This window comes from Camelus bactrianus, chromosome 9, assembly GCF_048773025.1.
Source record: "Camelus bactrianus isolate YW-2024 breed Bactrian camel chromosome 9, ASM4877302v1, whole genome shotgun sequence".
In the NCBI taxonomy this organism is placed as follows: domain Eukaryota; kingdom Metazoa; phylum Chordata; class Mammalia; order Artiodactyla; family Camelidae; genus Camelus; species Camelus bactrianus.
The window spans coordinates 41,797,871-41,818,499 of record NC_133547.1 but is presented as its reverse complement, the minus strand read 5'-3'; the positions used below and the strand labels follow the sequence as shown (position 1 = coordinate 41,818,499).

At 42.9% G+C, this 20,629-nt stretch overlaps 1 protein-coding gene across 5 annotated transcripts in view; it reads left to right on the top strand.

The window, feature by feature from the left end:
• Nucleotides 1-20,629, top strand: part of KCND3 (potassium voltage-gated channel subfamily D member 3) — a 526,784-nt gene that overhangs the window by 219,004 nt on the left and 287,151 nt on the right. For all 5 annotated transcript variants that reach the window (XM_074370165.1, XM_074370163.1, XM_074370164.1 and 2 more), the window contains one exon: nucleotides 4,705-4,815. The gene's annotated coding sequence lies outside the window, so the exon portion shown is untranslated. The remainder of the gene's footprint in view (nucleotides 1-4,704; nucleotides 4,816-20,629) is intronic.

Sequence of the window (20,629 nt, the reverse complement as noted above, 5' to 3'; positions counted from 1 at the left end):
TTTACCTGATTGTTCAGAGCCTTCTCTGTGGTGAATACTCTGGTGGGCATTAACTCAAACAGGAAGATCTGCATGCTTTGTTCCCATTCCTTAAGACTTCATCCTCTAATTTTCCAAACTTTCTCCTTTTCAATGCTTGACTAACCAGCCAAGTAAATTACCAATACCAAAAAGTCTGTGTGTGTGTATATATATACACACACACTTCAGGCCACTTCTCCCTCCATCCAAATGGATGAACAAGTGTACTGCTCCCAGGTGTGTCCTCTAGGACAATTTCTCTTCTCCATCACACTTAGGGCCATCCCTGAATGGGGCTGTATTGTGACAGCAGTTCATTTCCTATTAGCATCAATATACTGTGTTGAGTCATCTGTGAACCTGGATGACATTTTTTGCTCCTCCATCAGTTGTCATAGGGAAACCCCCATGAGGCCATAGGTTTGAGAGGAGAAAGAGACATCTGTGCACTAGAGGTAAATGGTATGGAACTCTGGGCCACGTATCCAGGTGATTTATTTGGTCTTTTTGAGCTTGCTTGATTCTAAAAATATGATTTCTATTAGACAGTTGATTGTTACTGTGTTCTCTTGACCTTATGGCTTGGTGGATATGATAATTTTCAGCTCATGATGGGTAGCTCAGGTCACATAATCACTTTATAATCCAAGGTCAGGCATTTAGTTTCTGCTAGGATCCAGTAGCATACCAGGAGCTGTTTTTCAAATGAAAAGTAGTTCTCTGCTGCAGAAGGTGTGGCCTTTTTTTCAGTTCTGGACTTTAATTTTCCTGTTGAAGCTTGCCAATTGCAACCTTGTCCACCATGGATATCCTGAACACCACTGGATCTGCTGAGTCATACATCCCCAATGGCAGTAGGTTATTCTGCCTCTGGGGCTGGTACAGAGCTCTCTTGTTCTTGGCCCTATTTGAAACTGACAGCTTTCTGAGTCATCCAAAATTTTGGTCAGAGCATTATTCTCTAGTGTGGTATATTCTATCCTCAAATCCAAAGAAGTCTATCAGCACTGGCTTTCTTCAATGGTAAGAAGTACAAAGTGTAGCAACTTGACCTTTACCTTAGAGAGAATGTTCTGGTATGCCCCAAACCACTGGACTTGTGAAACTTTACCAATATATCAGGCCCTTGAGTCTTCCTGTGGCTTCTCTCTCATCTTTTAGCATGCACGTGTCTTGGGGGCATCTAGAATAGTTGCCTCTTCCTGCTCACTGAGTCCAGTTGTAAGATGTTATTAAGAGTGTACCATAATAATGTTTTGTGAAATTTTAGGGTGATCAAAATCTCCGTGGACTATATTGTGATGGAGAGTTAACATAGCCCTGAAGAAAGACAATTGCTGTCTCTATCATAAACAGATAACTGCTTTTATCCTCTTTTTGATGGGGATTGAGAACTATGTATTAGCCAGCTCAATAGCTCATACCAAAGGCTGCGTGAGTCTGCCTCAACAGAGAGATCACACCCAGGACAGCAACTCTGATTGGAGTTACTATTTACTTAAGGTTGTCGACCATCAAATGCCTACATTCATCTGTGTTTTATAGGGACAAAACTCCACTCAGGTAAACTAAATGAAGGTCTGATGAGACCATCACTCTTGCATCTTTTAAACCATTGATGGTGGCACTATGCTCTGCAGTTTCTTCTGGTCTATGTGTCTGATTACTGTTTTGGTCAGTGCAGAAGGTAGGGAGTCAGTCTATTTCAAAGGCTTTTACTTGGCCATGACTTCCATTAATGACCCTTATTTCATAGGTCAGAGAGCAATTGTGAGGACTCAGCCAGCTGCTAAGTACCTCTACCCCAATTATACTCTTGGAGACCAGGGATACAACCATAGAATGGGTCTGCAGACTAGGACTAAGGCCAGGATTCTGTGTATCACCTGGCTTCCATGAACTCTCTACCTTTAGGACTGTGATGGCCTTTCATGTCCCATGGGTCAATGTCAGAATCCATTTACAGCAGTTCTTGAAAGGTCAGGGTATTTGCTTTTCCCTAGTGTGGATATGCTCTAGCAAAGGGCCATGTGTCCCTGTTGGGAATCAGAGGAATATTTACCACGTGTACTTACAGTGGCATTGCATGGTTCTCACTCAAGGACACCCAGTCCTATCTTCAATCAGTGGGCTCTGTGTCTGTGTGCTGCCTTAGATCAAGAAAGTAAATAGAGACCATGACTCTCCACTTTGATGGCTGAATGACAGCCTTCTGCTCACCAGCTCTTGAACATTTTTTTTATACGCAAGTTGAGAAACACTCTCAAAGACTCTAGGAGCATCATGATATATTAGCCACTTCCCAGTGGTGTGCTGAAGCCAGTTCATATCAGTTCACAAGAACGGAATGTACATGTCTCTTCTCAACTTGATGGTCAGTGAAGTCAGATGGGTAGCTTGAAAATGGCCACGGTGGGACTATTTCCACCATGGAACCTGGCAAATGCTACAAATAAGGTCTTTGTTTTCCTTCAGAGAGCTGGTTGTTAAACACCTGCCAGCATATCACCACCACTGTCATAGATTCCTAACATCCAAAGCAATCTGATTTCTACTCTGGCCTTGCTGCCCAATACAGTAATTATGTCCACCAACCCTCTAATGGTTAAATGCAGCCACTTAACTTTTACCACCCCTCTATCCTATCAAATTCATTGCTGCTAGGAATCTCAGTTCCATGGCAGCCTCTCCCAACAGCAATTTTAGTTTACAGGGAAAAACCACCGCTAAGCTTCTCAGAGATGCTACTGCCCCCCTCACCCAAGTGTTCCTTAATGCTTTCGTGAAGAGGTTGTTGTCTAGGCCGTCCTGGAGGACATGCTTAGGTGGGTTCTTAAGTCTTATAAAGGGCATCCTTTATTAAACATTCCTGCTTTCTTGATCCCTTGTGATCCTTTCTTCAAAATCACACCAAGGAAGTTCCAAAATCTCCACCTGATTTACTGTAGGCCATGTGACTGTGCTTCACTGCTCAAGCTGTGCTGAGATCTGATCCTGGTTCTTTTCCTGGGGGCTCTGAGGGATAGCAGAGGATTTGGAAGAGAACAGTCATCATTTTGCAAAGCATCTGCCTCAAGTAAAGTTGTTACGAGCTCCCCAGGCAAGAAGAGGCTCTTCTCCCCTGGCAAGGGAGAAGGAACTACTTTTGCCAGCTTGCAGGGTTCTGAGGAATCTGAGGGTTCGAGATTCTCAGACCTACCCACTCAGACGCCCCCAGTGCAGGTTTTACAGTCTCTCTTTTTTCCTACCTGAGCCCTGAGTCTAATGTAGGAGAGTGGAAGCTGAGCATGTATGCTTATTGGCAGGTATAGCACCTTTACAATTACACCCTGGGCTTGGTTCAGCATTGTGTATCCTGAAGCTTTAGGCAATGAAAGTCTCCTTACAGCTGCCATGAAAGGCCTCTGGCTTTCACGTGGTGCTTTGAGCTGGCAGCTTCCCCGCCCTATCATTTTCTTTAGTCCAGGTTTCCATTGCAGTTAACAAAAGCCAGCTCACTCCGTATAATTATCAGTGCTTCTCTACTTTTCCAGTACCACAGCCCTCACAAATGTCAATACCTCATCCTGCACTTCATCTCCAAACATGAAGTGAAGGTTTAGTATTTTTATTTCACTGTGTGGTCCAGGTTATCTCCACCCTGATCGCTCTTAGCAGTGGGATCCTTACTGCCATCAGACTCTGAGTAATCCACCTCTAAAATCCCATCCTGAGAGTCTACTTTCTAGGGGCAGCTTTTTACTCCTGTTACCAACTGTCTTAGCTTGAGTTAAGAAAACAGAAACTGAAAATGAAAAGTAGAGACAAGGGTTTATATGCTGTTACTTTGTTAGCAAGTGTAATCCCAGGGAGTAATGAGATCAAGATGGGTGGCGCAGGGAAGGGGAGAGTTACTTCGAGGGTATGTTACCAACTGGCTGCTATAAAGTGTGACTGATTACTTGACTTCACAGCATAGTGTGAGAGAAGCCACGTAAGTAACATCTTAGCAACATTCATCCAGAGAGAACTGGGGAAGAATTTACTCATGGGCTCCCTCTCCTAGTGGTCAAGATTTTGCCCCCTACGCACTAACTCCCCTGGATTTCTGGGTGGCATGTGTGTGTGTACCAAGCTGGGTCCTGAGATATTCCATGCCATGATGTCAACAGGAAAGCCCTAATTTAGGAGGCAAGAGTTGTGCAGCTGGGGCACAAGGCAAGGCACTGTTAGGCTGTGGCTACGGAAAGTCAGGTGGAGCTCAGAGAAACCTGGAAGCTTCAGTGGTACATGAGATGAAGGTACATTGGGTGAGGCCAGGGTGATCTGAAGTGGCACGTAAGAGAGTCTGATACAGGTAGGTAGATTGGACTGTGAGTTCCTCGATGGTAGAGACCATGTCTTATTCATCTCAAAATTAACGATTTAATTAACATGATTCCTGGCACACAGTTTTATTGATCAGTAAATATCTGTTAATGTCAGTTAAGTGAGTGGCATTATTTTCTCCATTTTTTCCCCCAGTCTTATTGAAATATAATTGACATACATCACTGTGTAAGCCTAATGGTTTGATTTACACGTTATGCAAAATGATTACTGCAATAAGTTTAGCTAGCATTCATCATCTCACACAGATACCATAAAAAGAAAAAGCAAAAGAAGAAAAAGCATCGTGTGATGAGAATTTTCTCCATTTTACAGATGCAGAAAACAAGGCTCAGATGGGGCCACCGACATTCCCAAATCGAACATATTTGGTTGGATAAAGGAGCGGAGGCAGGAACTCTGGATTTTCTCTTAGCTGTGCTGAAGGTAATCAACTCCCAGTCAGCCCCTCAATGGCCATTCCTTGGGAGAGTTAAAATTTCATTTGGCTTTCCCAAGCCAGCTCCTTCCAGAACTCAAATAAGCATTGGAAGGTAAACTGGCCACCAGCCATGGTTTCATGGGATGTTTTCCAAAACACAAGACCATCGCAATCAAAGGGCCTGAGAGCAAACATTAATGAACTTTAGTTCAGTCCCTACGAACCAAGGAAGCCCTGAGCTGACCATGTTTATGTGACCTCCAGACAGAGGGTTGTTCCTGCAGGGCTGACTTCATGCCCCTCGCTGCTCTTCTCATGCCCAGTTGACTGCGTTGTCCCCTCTCCATAGTGGCCAAGCCACAGGCCCCTCCCTCTTCCTGGCCTCAGGAGCCTTGATCGACCTCAACCTTCCCCAAGACCTGGCAGGGGAGAGGCAGCATCTACTCCTTAATGAGCTGTCATTGGAGATGAAAGATGAGTCTGCAAAAGCTCAGAGCATTCCAGCTCCCCAGCCTGCCAAGTGCAGGGAGGGTAGGCATCAGGAGAGAAGTACCTTCCAGGGCAGGTTTCTGTGGACCCAGCAGTAAAGGCAGCTGCCTCCTCCTTCCTCCCTCCTCCTCCTCTTGCCCCTAAGTGCTCCCTCCATGACATCACCGTCTGCAGCAGACTGTTCAGCTGCCTTTTTTCCAGCAAGACAATTTGTTGTGTGGTCTGGGGGTGCAACTTACTCCTCTTTGCAGCAAATGGTGGGTCAACAGTATTTTCCAAGTTGGGTGTGACAGGACCGTAAGTAGAAACAGATTTCCCAAAGCCCCCAAACACTTTGTCCTCCTGAGCTGGGAGGATCAGCATCCTTCCGGGTAGATGTCCGGCAGTTTCCATTCTGCCCGAGCACTGGCCCTCATCTTTCATACCAGAAGCTCAATAAGATGATGGGCTTTCCCTTTTAAAACCACCATGCTGGTTAGAGGTTAAATGTTTGCATGCAGGAACAACATCCAAGATCAGGCTAAAATCTTTGGAATACATACATGTTCCTGTTTAAACGCTCAGGATGCTAACCTCTCTCTGCGCCTTTCCAACCTCAACCCCAAAAGCCCTTGCACCAAGCAGCCGGGGGCTAATAACTGCTGCTTCCAGAGTTTGGAAAGGGTTGGGCACTGTGCTAAGCATTTTACAGATAGCATTTCATTTCACCTTCACAATAATCCTATTTGGTAAATTGTTTTTGTCAGTCACAAGAAGGAGGTGTTTGAAGGCCAGAGAGCTGAGTGATTTAACACCACGTCATTCAGTCTGAAAATGGCAAAATCCAACTTGGATTCAGGTCTGCAGATTCTATACCCCATTCTCTTCGCACAACCACAACTCTACCTTTTAGGCAAATTAATAAATGAACAAACACTGACTGAACACCAATTATGTACCAGGCTTTGAGCTAGGAAGTTTCACGTGGTATTCTCGTTCACCTGACGACAATCTTGTTTTACATGAGGGGGAAATGAATTCCTGGTACTGGGATTTGAATGCTGCTTGGCTCTAAGACTTTTCTTTTACTTTCTTTTTTCCTTCCCTCCCTCCCTCTTTCTTTCTTCCTTCCTTCCTTCCCTCCCTCATTCCCCAATTAATTATGTATCAATTTGGCTAGGGTTAGAATCTTATTTTGGCATTGTTAAGAGAGAATTTATACATTGTGTCTAGCTCAGTGTTTGGCAGGGGGAGGCACTTAAATAATGTTGATTCCCACCCCACCTCACCCTCAAATCATCTAGAGAAGTTTTATCCCTACTTCCTCTTCGCTCCCTGGTGAGTAGAAAAGGATAGCTCTTTCCGAGCTCTGTATGGGGGAGAGAGCTGTCTCCTCCACTTGGCTGGTGTTTCCTCTGCCTGGAGATCTGTGCCTTGCAGACGGTCTAGCTGGGCCCTTTCAGGGCCGCTTGGAAGAGCTGGGGCATCCTGTCAGCACTGGGGCTCCTTTCTGCTAGTTTCTGAAGAGTTAATGAAAAGGTAAAGTTTGCAGGATCTCCATACACAGGCTTTGTTTTTTCCTTCTTTCTTGTTTTGCAAAGAAAGGCTCCTGCTGGCCTTTTAAGCCCAAGGAAAACTTAACAAACACTTACTGCAAACCACCTTGCTTTTTACCCGCATTAAATAGCCTCCCCCACTCTGGAGATTCGCGTCCCAATCCCTGCAAAGGAGCAGCAGAGGCGGCAGGATATTGCGGCTCATTATGTTTCTTTGCTGTGTCAGTCGTCTTTCCCAGAGGGGGATGTAATACTGTCTTCATAATACTCAGCCCCTCTCACAAGTTGGCAGCTTCTTTCTCTCAACTTATATTCTTGGCTAAGCATGTGTTCACAGGGATTTCAAAAAAGCCTCCCCAAATTCCTGTTTACCCACTTTCTCAGAGCATTTCTGAGACAGCACAAGGATGTGTTGGCTCTGAGGTTTGGCTTCCTCTTGCTAATGAGGCTCAGGCTGAGCACCGTCCCCAGCCCTCGTGGCGGTGGGGGCGGTGGGGGAGTGCAGCTCTGCCCTACTTCCTTTGCCCTGGCCTGACCCTGTCCCCACTGGATCTGGTCATGTCCTCCCAGTCCTTGGCCCAGGTACCGCCTCTGAGTATCCTGCCCAGATCTGGACCCAGTGTGGGTCTCCACACTTGACTTTGGAATCTCACAAGCTGTTTATTTAATTCTCAGGGCATCTCTGGCCTTGCCATTTCTCCCAGGTCCAGTGGTGTTCTGTGCATCTTTGTTAAGAATGTTAAGAGTTCTTTTCTGATGGAAGTCCCCTGAGTTCTGAGACTGATCTGTTTTGATGAATTTTATTTTTTAAATTGAAGTATAATCAGTTTACAATGTTGTGTTAGTTTCTGGTGTACAGCATAGTGATTCAGTGTTTTTTTTGTGTATATATATATATATTCCTTTCATATTCTTCTTCATTATAGGCCATTACAAGATATTGAATATAGTTCCCTGTACTGTACAGTAGGACCTTGTTGTTTATCTGTTTTATGTATTTTATACATAGTAGTTAGTATCTACAAATCCCAAGCTCCTAATTTATCCTTCCCTATCCCCTTTTCCCCCTGGGAACCATAAGTTTGTTTTCTATGTCTGTGAGTCTGTCTCTGTTTTGTGAAGAAGTTCATTTGTGTCTTTTTTTTTTTTTTTTAGATTCCACATGTAAGTGATATCATATGCTATCTTTCTTTCTCTTTCTCTCTTTCTGGCTTATTTCACTTAGTATGATGATCTCCAGGTCCATCCGTGTTACTGCAAATGGCATTATTTCATTCTTTTTTATGGCTGAGTAGTATTCCATTGTATATATATACACCACACTTCTTTATCCAGTAATCTTTTGATGGACATTTAGGGTGCTTCTGTGTCTTACCTACTGTAAATATTGCTGCTATGAACATTGGGGTACAAGTATATTTTGATAAATTTTATGATGCTTAAGTATTGAACCCTGGTTTTGGGATCTCCCCAGGAATAATAAAATAATTCACTTATATAGCTCAGGCACTGTTCTAAGTGCTTTATTCATTTAATCCTATTAATAACCCTATAAAGGAGGTAATATTCTTCTCCCTATTTTAAAGATGAGGAAACTGAGACACAGAAAGATTAAATTACTCCTGCAGTGCCACATAAACTAGGAAGTGGTAGAGCTACGATCATAATCCGGTCATTCTCATGCTCTTAACCATGACATCAAAATTCTCTGAACCAGTGGGTACCTGAGGCTAAGCTGAGGAATGGGCCCTGGAGAAGGAAGTCTCTGATTTGCTTTCCTGGACTTTAGGGTCCATGCGTGAATCCCCTCCACTCTCATCTCAACATCCTCATTTCTCCTCACTCTCATAGCAATTCTGCTCCAGCCAAGAGAAACCGCTCTCTGTCCACCATCACAACCACACCACTCCCTCTGCCATCTGTATTTGTTCATCCGCTACCTCTTTCCTTGAATACCTTCTTCCTCGACCCCAACTGAAATCTCACCTTGCTTTCCTCCCCAAATTATTCCCAAATCTTATCTACTCCAGGAAGATATCCTTGTTTTACTCAATCCTTCCCATTTCTTGATTCAAATTCATTTGTTGCTCTTTGGGGGAAGTATGGGGGAGAAAACCAACTGAGAGTATTTTCTGGGTGGGTGACACTGGAGACCTCACTGGAGAGAATCTCGATCCAAGGTGGGACAGCCTCCTTCAAGCCCCAGGAGTCTATTCTTCTGTCACCTCATCCAGTGCTTCATTCTTCCATGAGCAAGGCCCTGTATTAAAATTGGGGGGGTGGGGTGGAGCTAATATAATAAGGTTCAGTCTTTCCCCTAGATATACTTGCAGACTAGCACTGGGTTGATAGTATAGGTACATAAATAATTACAATTCAAGAAGCAAGACGTCAGTGTCTCAGCAGAGACATCCTGTGCTGGACGGTCCTGAGATGGGAGAGATCCCCGAGGTGGGGGCAGGGAAGGAAGCCCAAATGGCAGAGGTGGCATCTGAGGGATGCGTTCATTTTGCAGACAAGGTTTTCAGGGCTAAGGGACAATATAAAATTGGCAATGCAGAAGGAATATTTGGGGTTGAATAAAGAAATCTGTGTGAATTAAACATGAGCAATAAGACTGGAAATGTAAATTGTGGTCAAAATAGAAGGAACCTTACGTATGAGAGCATACTTAAAAATCATAGCTATTAGAGAATAAAGAGTCAGGATTTTATAGTGCATGCAATCAGCAGCCTTTGTAGGCTTTTAAGGTGGGGAGGGAAATAATCAGAATTCTGAGAGCCACGTGGAAGAGCTCAGGTGTTAACAGCTATTGTAGAGGCCAACAGGCCTTTGTAGAAATCCAGCAAAGGGATCATGGCCTAAGCAAAGGCAATGGCAGTGGGAGTGGACAGAAAAGGATGAATGTGAGATGCATTTTATTGGTAGATTAAATTAGATTTGCTATCTGACTAGATATGAAAAGGGAAGGGGTAAAGATGAGTCCAGGACAGTAACAGGTTTAGGAAATTAGGAGGAAATGGAGATTTTGGTAGGTAGGGGTGGGATGGGAAGAACTGATAATGAGATCAGTTGAGACCTTTTGGGCTTGAAGTGCCAAAAGAACCTCTAGTAAAACCATTAGCACACAATTTGGAATTGTGACAAAAGCTGGGGCAGGGTAGTCCTGGTGGTCCCTATCAGAGAGGGCTACTTGGGGCCATTAAGGATTTGGATCTCTGCTGCTACCTCCTGCCCAAGCCAAGGACAGGTATTTCCTGATCTACTTCTCATTCAGGTGAAAGCGCATGTGGTCCACAAGCACCACTGTCGTGGGTTTTTGCCTCAATTTAATGACTTATCTTTTCTTCCCAAGGTCACCCTGACCTCTCTGCCAGGATCCTGGGCCACAGGGGAGGAAGCTCCTGGATGGAGATACTGATACCTGGTCTTTCCTCCAGCTCCCATTCACACTTTTTCTTAATGTTACTCACAGAGTGACTTTTCTAACGTGTTAGGGAGAAAAATGCCTTGTTAATTGCTCTCTACTTTTCATTAACTAAATCTAGAATCCCTGCCCCTTCATCAGAAAACTGCAGAATTAGGAACATCTGTTTGTCTCTCCATTGACATTACTGACCTTGACACTGATTGAAATTAGTGAGAAACTTCCTTTTTGAGCTATTGTCCCATAATAAGTAAACATGATATTAATTTTCTAAACATGCTCTGTTGGGAATAAATCTTTGACAAATGTGCATCCTTGCTGAACATTACTCACTCTTCTGCTTTTCTAGAGGAGGAATCTTTCCTTGTTTTTGGCAACTTTGAGGAGTGTCATTGAATTGTCCAGGAGTTGAGAAGAATCAGGATGAGAGAGAAAGAGGAAGAATAGGAGAAAAAAAAAACCTACTTATTTTCCTTTCAACAATAATTGTAAACATTTTAGAGTTAGTCATCATTCCTGAAGAACACTCATAGATATTAGTTCTTTGGATTCTCAACCCATGAGGAAAAAAGATAAGTTCAGTCCAAAAGCATTTACTGACCATCTGCTATTATAAGCCAGGAAATTAAAAGTTCAGGAAACATGAAAACAAATAAGACACAGAGTAAGACCCATAATAGAGCCCATAGTCCCAGTGGGAAAGACAGATAAGTAATACAAAAAAAAAAAAAAGTAGGGTCCTATGAGATACGTAAAATAGTCCAAGGATGTACAAGGTTTAGAACCAGAACAAAGACTCATTTCTCTGGTATAAGGTAGAGAGTCCACAGGGGATGGGCTTCTTAGTAAGATTTTGAAAACAAACGGAGAAATTATAGGAAACTCCAGGCAGAGAATTCACGGGTGCAAATGAGTGTAACAGCATGGTGTATTCATAGGGTTGTGAAGGGTCTTGCCTTGCTGGAGAAAAACGGGGGGAGGTGCTTCAGGATGTGTTGGAGGGTCAGGTGGCTTTCAGGAGAGGTAGACGGGAGTTAACCATAATTCCACGAAGTACCTTGTAGGATGTACTAAAGAGCTTGGCCTTTATCTTAAAGATTGAAGGAAAGGCAATAAGAGATGATTAAACAGAACCTAACTTTTGCAGGTTCTGGGATAAAAAAATATGAGTTCAGTTTGGGACATATTATATTTGAAGTTTCTGTCTAAATTAAGTAAATATATATATATATATATATATATATATATATATATATATATATATAAAAATTAAAATATTCAAAAGGACATATGGGATTTGTTCTCAGGGGACAGTTTGGAGAGGAAGAAGGGGGAATCATCACATAGATGGCAGCTGAAGCCAGTGTAGAGGATGGGCTTCACCAAGGAGAGTGCACAGAGTCAAAGGCAGAGGTCTGGACAGCACTGGGGACATCAGCATTCAAAAGGTAGGCAGAGAAAGAGAAGCTTGTGAGAGAGATGAAGAGGAAATGTCCCAAGCATTAGAGGATGACAAAGATAAAGTGAGGTCAGGAAAATCAAGGCAAATTCAAGAAGAGGTGCAGTTATCAGAGTTGACTGTAGAGAGGTCAAGCAAATTATGGACTAGAAAGAGTCCCCTGGATTTAGCAAATACAAGAATCTCTCAATGGGAACAGTAAGAATCTTGGTGGAGGACTGGTAGGTGGAAACCCAAATGAGAGATGAGAAAATGGAGGTAGAGATTGGAGTCTACTCTTTTTTAAAAAGCTGAATTGTAAAGAGAAGTGAGGGTGAGGGAAACACTGAATCAAGGGAGTTTTTATTTATTTATTTTAAGATATGAGAGACTTGAGCAAGTTTGTGTGATTGTAGGAAGGAGGAAGTCTTAGAAGATGAAGATAAAAGAAAGAGAGGAGCTAACTGAAGGAACAAGGTCCTGTTTCCTGAGGAGGTGGGGGAGTGTGAGTTGGGATAAGACGCAGAGCACAGGAGGAAGTGTGGCCTTGGGCAGGAGGAAGGGCAGCTCTTCCTCCAAAGGAAGAGGGAAAGCGAGAAGGCCATTGTTAAGGCAATAGGTAAGGAAGTGGAGGAAGAAACAGGAAAGGAAAGGAAATCAATTGTTTTGAAGCTAACATGAGCTGATCTGGTGAAATCACATTACAACTTTTTGACCCAGCATCACTATGATGGGAAATCTCTGTACTACAAAAGCTTTCCAAGTTCTGGCTAGTAGCCTGCATATAAGACAAAGCCAGATGCTGTGGTCAAAGAATATGGAGGATTCTTGGAGGTGGTATCAAGGAGATCTTGCCAATAATGGGAATGTTTCAAAAGGAAAGTACAAATGATTTTCTAATAATAAAAGCTGGTTAGGTAATTTTTGTGTAGGTGGTTGCCCCTAATTTTGCATCTCCTGACTTTTCCCCAATCTCTTGTATAGCTCAGTTGAAAATTAACTCTAGTTAAACATGCTACCCCAAAAGCAAATTGGGCAAAGTCTAACACTTCATGGATTGATCATTGAAAGAGTCCCTCTTGCCTCACACACACATATTGCAGCCAGCCCCTGGCCTTAACAGATCTGCTATTCCCAGTGGAGGCTCTTTCTAGAGATCAAGTCTCTTCGAGCACTGAGAAGTTAATTTGGCATAATTAGAAGATATGTCAACTTATATTGGTTTCCTTCCCAAAGAATCGGGAAGTATCTGTACCCTGGAAACAGCACCAATTCCCAGCCAGAGGGTGAAGGTAGTTTGACTTTGTTACACTCTCCCGTTCTTTTTCTTTCTATGGCAGCTAGATTCTCTTCTCTCCTGACACCTCCTGATCCTGCCATGAAAACTCACTTTCAGTACAGTAGTCATTTGCACCTTAATGTGAATCTAGGGAACTGGTTTATGCTCTAGGGGACATGGTTACACGACTTCCTTTTTAATTGTAGGATTTGATCTGTTAGAAGGGTTGGACATTCAGAAGCAGGAGGGGACCACAACTTCTCTTAGCACATGAGCATCTCCTCTAACTATGTTTATGGCTGATTTTGCCTGGAAATATGGCTCCTACCAATGATGGGGCAAATGGAGGTCACTGGGGTTACTCACATCCCAAATGTAAACCATGAGGACTCAGCCTCTGTGACCACTGGTCTTTCCTTCATCCTGCCCTTGTTCTAACCTCCCAAATCTTCCAGACTAGGCGGAGCTCCCAGGCACTTTTCTGGGGTGAGAGCCCAGCAATGGCCAGAGCCTTTGAAAATTCCTCTCTGGCATCCTCCTAGTTTTCCTTCTTCAGGGTTCTTTGTTGATGGAAAATGAATGAAATATAGCATAAATACATGGAAACAAATAGAATTCTTTGTTAGCAGAAACACAATCTTATTTTATTTCTTTCTCCAAAACCCTTATGAGCACCCTTTTCTTCTGTCTCCTTGTTGAAACCAATGTCTGTTGGATGGCCCTGGCCCTTTTAACTGTACCTGAGCACATCTGGATGCCTGCAGTTCAGATGTTGGGACTGTGCTTTGTATAGACTATTTCACTCAAGCTTCATCTTCAAGCAAACAACTGTGTCTTGGAAAAGTCCTGTATCTCTAACCTTATTTCATGCATACTTCATACCAAAGGATGAAAAATTGGAGTTGACACCATGTGGATTATTTATATGGGTAAAATCCCACCAGGCTGCTCAAGATGTAATACATGCATTTGCTATTCTGCTACTCTGGCCCTAGGAAAACCAATTCCACTTGACACAGGAATCAGTTGCCCCTGAGAACACAATTCCTTTAAAATTTTCAAGAGACTCCAGTGGAAAGACTGTGGAGCTTTGAGATCTGGGTCTGTCCAGCTCCTGGGATGCTGTGATTCAGCATTCCTACATAGAAGTTTTACCAAACACTAAAGTCAACATCTGGAATAGAATCTTGGTAAGATTGAAAATTGAATTCACCCTCAAATATTACTAGTCTCCCTTTTCCTGAAGAATGCTCTAACACCAGGGAAGCTAAGGGGAACCTGCACCAAAAGTGGGGAACTCAGAGAAGAACACTCACACAGTGAAGTACAGATTTTGTATGTTTTTTCCTGATTATACAAGCAACAGTGATATGTGCCCACTGAGGAAATTTTGGAAAGAAAGGCATAAAGAAGAAAATTAAAATTACTCATCATTCCTCATTCCATCTACCCGTAACAATCTGATGTATTTCCTTTAATCCATGTGTATATTTTACAAAATAGAGGCATATCACATGTATAGTTTTATATTCTGATTTTTGCACTTTGTATCATGAATGTAACCAGTTTGATTATAAAGTCTCAAACTCATCAGGGTATAAACATGGAATATTTAACTTTTCTAGTAATTGTTACTACCATGCTATATTAAATCTCCTCCCATTGGGGAGAAGACAGCCTTGACAACAGTTCAATCTGTCTCCATAACTTTTAGTCATATTCAGTTATTAAAACTGTTTCATTTTTATTACTAAACCTAGTATTTCACATTAAAAATTTCAATCCTGTATTTGGTTGATTCAAAACTCTCCTCAAAATTCCTCCTATCCCCAAGGGACTGTCTAGATCTGTAATGTATACTGGAAGAGACCGTACGGAGGAGGCAGAGGGCGTAGTCTGGTCTTCTCATATATCCTCTCTCTTTTCTCTGCCCTTACCCCTCCTGTATAGGGATATACGCAGGGGAGCAAAAGGGAAAACAACACCTCCTATGTGACTATGTGATTATATAGGCAACAGTGATATGTGCCCACTGAGTAACTTTGGCAAGTCGCTGCCCCTTCCTGTTGGTTGTCACCACCACTGCAGCTCTTCGCCATCTAGTCGCTAAGATGGGCAGAGGACCTGACAGTCCTGCTGGTGAGGGGCCTGTCCCCATGGTACTCCTTTTTGTCTCCAAGTTCAGCATACCTACTGTGCTGATACACCTTCCATGGCCCTACTGTGTGGCCTGTGGGCACAGGAAATATCTGGAGGATACTCAAGGAGGTAGTTCTTGTCCCCTCATCACTTGGCAATACCTCAGTACTCCCTCCCTTGCCCTCAGTGTTCTCCTCCCAGCTCTAGAAGAACCTAAGAATGAGATGTCAGGCTCTCCTTCTTGGATATGCCCCCAGTACTTGTAAACCATTCCCTTGGGACCCACTCTTTTAGCTTGAAGGTGGTGATAAGTTTCATTTTCATCATCTTTTCTTCCTTGGGAAGATAAAGAGTGGATAAACGCTCTTGACAAACACTATACTCCCTTAAAAAGGTGACTTTATTTTATAGCTTCATGATAAAAAGTCACCAAATCAGTTCAACTTTTGTCAATTTTGTTAGTTTGGGAGTCTAAAGATTAAGAAAGAGATCTCCTTTAAACTCAGCCCTTATACTATATAATTATTTTGTTTTCATCTATTCTCTGTCTCTGCTGTAAACTGCTCTATTCCCAAGGGTAAAGTTCTCAGTCAGTACCATCCTAGTACAACAGCACTTTGTGAACATCTTTTTATGTTTCAGTCATACAGATTACCACATTGTTAAAACATTCATATTGTGTATGTATAAATACAACAGACACAGCAAGGGCAGGGGTGCTGGTGAGGGACCTTGACTTACAGTACCAAATGACAAAGAGAAAGGGGATACTAATATTAAAATACATGGGAAGAACTACTAAGCAGGCTGTATATTTATTTTATAAACAATGCTGCAGTGAACATCTTTGTTCACATTTTATATAATTTTCTTAGGGTTATAGCTAACAGTTATTAACTACATCTTCTATGTTGGTATTTTGCTAAGCATTTTAAAAGCATTATCTTATTTAGTCTTCATAGGATATAAGTACTATTACTGGATTGATATACAGAGTTTGTTTATTTAGTCAACAATAATGTTGAGCCCCTACATATGTCAGGCACTGTTCTCAGTGTTCTCACTCATCCCTACCTGCTCTGACACGGGTGCACTGCACCAGTACTGAAACTTGCCATGTGACAGTAGTGGGTGGCTAGAAGCGGGACAGGGAAATCTCTCCCTCTCCTTTGCAGATTGAGCATATCCCTAGGGTTCCAGTGCACTAGACTCAGGTTCCAGGTGCTCTCTCTTCTTTCCAGGAATAGAGTCAAAAGTGCAGGCTATGTCAAAAGTCATCAGGAGAAGGTTCAGGAGCTCCTTGCATTGTTTGAAGGCCTTTGAAGAGCCAGAAAAGTGTAAGTACTCTCCAAGGTGCTGAAAACACCAGCCGTCCCTGTGCGTGCACAAAAGATTAGGGTCCCTGTATTTATCACTTGATTTTCTAAAGAGTCAGCAGGATAGACGCTTTATCTTCCAATCACTGTTTAAGTAAGGAGAGAACTGAGTTCTTGAATTTCCCTCCTTTCTCTTGTCCCTAGGACTAGATGGTATTAAGCTGTAGAAGTAACATTCATGTCATCTGGGGAGTGACCCATACTTCCTGGAGAAGGGGGAGTGGGAAAAGGCACTTAAGATATCTGAGTCCTTGGTATCCCTGGTTACCATTGTGTGAGTCACAGGTGTGTTAGAGGGAAAGAGAGTAGGAGGAATGAAATAGGTACTAGATGCTCTGGGTAATCTTTTCTTTCTATTTACTCAACACCAATGCTTTTGTCTTTGTCTTCTTCTACTGGGAAAACATTAGGATTTGGACAAGAGGCAGATATAGCAGTAAAAAACTTGGCATATAGTCTCGCAGTCTCAAGTTTGATTTTCATAACCCCTATATGTATGACTTAGGACTGGATGTGGCTCCAAGCCAGAGAAAACAAAACAATCATGGGCTAACAGGAGTTCATTTTCCTCATATCAGTCTAAAGGTAGGCAGTACAGGGCTGATGAAGCTATTCAAGAGTGTCATCTAGGGCCCAGGTTCCTTTTCTCTTCCTGATATGGCTTCTTAGCATATGATTTTCATCCTCAGGATTGCAAAATGGGTGCTGCAGCTCCAAGCTTCATGCTCATGTTACACTCAGGAAGAATATGTGAGGGGCATAGTAAATAAGTCTGTTTCTTTTTCTTTTTCTTTTTCTTTTTGGAGGGGGAGGAAATTAGGGTTTTTAAAATTTATTTTTTAAGGGAGGTGCCGGGGATTGAACCCAGGGCCTCCTGCATGCTAAGAATACACTCTGCCCCTGAGCTATAGCCTCCCCCTTAAATAAGTCTGTTTCTTAAAAAATGTTTCCATTTATTCACCCAGGATCTTTGTCTTACGTCTTGTTGACTAGACTCTCTTATTGCAAGAAAAAGTATAAAAGACAATATTTTAGCTTTCTAATCTTTATAGTAGAGGAAGGCAAGGGAGAAGCTAGTTGTAAGTGTGATTGTCTGTCTCATTGTCTGTGTGACCCACAGAATCACTTTGATTCATGTCTCTATAAAATGGGGACGATGATGCCTACCTTTGTGGAGCTGTCTTGATGTTTCCTACCTTGTAAAATTGAGATAATGTATGATGAATCCTTATCACAGTGCCTGGCATGTCATAAGCTCTCTACATACCTTTTAAAAAGAAACAGTAGGCTAGATCTATGTTCACAGACTATGGAGAGAAAGAAATATACAATTCAGAATAGGGTCCCAGCCTCTCACCCTAGAATTTCTCACTTAGCTGGGAACTTGGCTGAATTCTGGGAACTTATATTCATAATCTCTATTGATGGCAGCGGGCAGGGATCAAGAGACTACCAGCAATCTTGGTTCCCTCTGCAGTGTTGGTTATTACACATGGGATATTTAAGAACGCACCCAATTGGGCATGATGTTTGTGCTGATCTGCCTCACTGTCATAATTGTTTCCCTGAAGAGCTGTGAGTAAATAAAAATTTGGTTAATATCTTTAGATGTGGAATTGATAGATCTGGATGTGTGGTCTGGCTCTGCCACTTACTACCATTGTGACCTTGGGGTTAATCTCTGTGGACTTCAGTTTACTCATCTGTAAATTGAGGACACAACCACTCTTACCCACCTCAGAAGATTTTGGAGACCAAATGAGACAATGTATACTAAAGCCTTTTGCAAAATAGAGGTACACAAATAAAATGCAGCTTTCAAATATTTGGGAGGAGCTGGAGGTACATGGAAGAAGGTGGAGGCTTGGTGACTCTCATCTGTGAGAAGGCTCTTTCTTCTGTTAATACATTCATCAGAAGAGGCCCAACCACTCCCATCTCCTCTAGATTCTGGGCCCATGGGCCCAACTAGGCAAAAATGCCAAATGGGTAGTTTGTCTTCATCCTCCTCCTCCCATTCTGTGACCACCCCACTGCTGCTCCAGGACATCTGTGCTCTCCAACTCTCTCTAGCATATCAGACTCAGCTCCTGTGTGCTGGACAGGAGGACAAGAATGCTTACAGGATCAGGCAACGGAAAATTAATTTTGTTGAACCCTAACATGTGCTGGCTGCTCTGCTGGGTGTTCTAGATATCTGATCTATTTTAAGTTGCAATACCCTCTTTTCAGATACATATTTTATGCACACACATATGTATATAATTTTTAAAATGAGAAAAATGAGGCTCTCTTTAAGAAAAGATTAAGCAACTTGCCCATGGTTGCAAAGCTAGTAAGTGGCTGAGTGAGACTGCAGTCTAGCTCTTCAGCTAAAGAGATCAGAGGGCATAAACTGGGAGACAATTTGCCCAGTGTTGTCACTTTACAGGTGCCTATTCTAAGGGTTGGAGCATTGAGGTGGCTTGCCCAATGTCATGACAATTAGCAGGGCTAGAACTGGATTCCAGATTTCTGAATGGCCAACCGAATGAATGTCTACTGTGTGATCATGCAGTCCTGACATCAGCTGAGGGATGGGAGTGGAGCCTCAGGGCACCAGGGCCACTTCCCACCAGAAATCACAGGTGGTGAAGTGGTTCCTATCAGATTAAGTATTGACAGACTCTTCCGCTCCCTTTGAAAATATATCTCCTCAGAGAAAGCCCTACCTAGCCATGCTCCAGCTTTCAGTCAGAATCTGGCGGGGAGGGAGCAGAGAGAAAGGAGAACAGAAAAGAAATGAAAAGCAAGAGAGAGCAAAACAGGCAAGGAAAAAAAATCAATGCCTCCTTGCAAGCAGGTGGGAGCTGTGGTTGTGATGAATATTTACCGTGTAGCGGTCTAATGATTTTAGAAATGTTTTTCCGACTGTACTGAGTGCTTGTGGGATTGTTTTTCAAGAAATAAAATACATTAAAGCTCAGTCATTAAAAGCTTAAAGGAGGAGGCAACACAGTCTCCAAGCCCATTAGCACACCCTGTAGTTAAGTAAGGGCCTCATTCCTAATGCATTTTTAATTTATTCTGTTTTGTAAAATAAAACTTTAAACTGCTCCTTGTACTATCAAATTTGTAAGCATCTCCCAAGCCTGTCCCCAGCCATGGAGCTCTGGTGAGCTGTGCGGTGGTCACAGCTGAGCTGAAGTCCAAATGCCCTCCTGCCCTGGGCTTCCAGGTGGCTCTGCCCAGCTCAGCTCTCTGCAGGAGCTCAGCCCAGCTTCTCCTGGCTAGGGAAGCCATCCAGCCCTGCTGGGGTTGCTGCTGGAGAGGGAAAGGAAAGAATTTCAGACTGAAGGTAGAACATGATGGCTTAGTCCATTAGAAAATCTGTGGGTCTAGGAAGAAAATGTGACTCTGGAGCGAAGGACCTCTAACACAGGAATTCACCTTCTCTTAGGACTTTGGAGACCCAGGAGAGCAGCCTGCCTGAAAAGAAAAAAAAGAGGGGCATGAACTCCAGAAACCTGAAATACATTAGCTCATTTAGGTGTCTCAATGGCCCTAGGAAGTAGGCATTCACTTCTTTCTTAGCCAGATGGGAGAACATGGCTTAGAAAAGCTGAGCCACTTGTTCAAGGTCAGAATATCTGAGAGTAAGTGATGGGGTTCACCTGATTCAGGTTAGGCTGACTCCAGGGCTCTGGGGAAGTCAGAAGAGGGGATAATAAGATGGTCACATAAGGATCCTTTTTAAGCACTGCTCCTGTAGAGAATTTTGAACTAGGTTGAAAACTTGCTTTTTCTCCTGAAGAAGATAGAAATCTGCCTGCCTGAGGTACAGCTGACCAAGGCAGTTTGGGCTTCTCTTTTCCTCTTTCTTCCTTAGCTAGTTTCTTCCTGTAAATCTGCTCCCTCTTTTTTCCACATCTCTGCTCAGATGTCTCCCTATCAGAGAGGTCTTCCTTGACCACACCCTCTAAAAAGCCCTCCCTCCACCACCCGGAATCCCTATCTCCTTATCCTGCTTCAGTTTCTCCACAGACCTGTCATATCTACTTATTTATTTGCTTATTTTCGGGCTCCCTCATCAGACTGTAAGCTCTGTGTGGGCAAGGGTTTCATCTTTTTTTTTTTTTTTAATGTTTAAGAGTTTC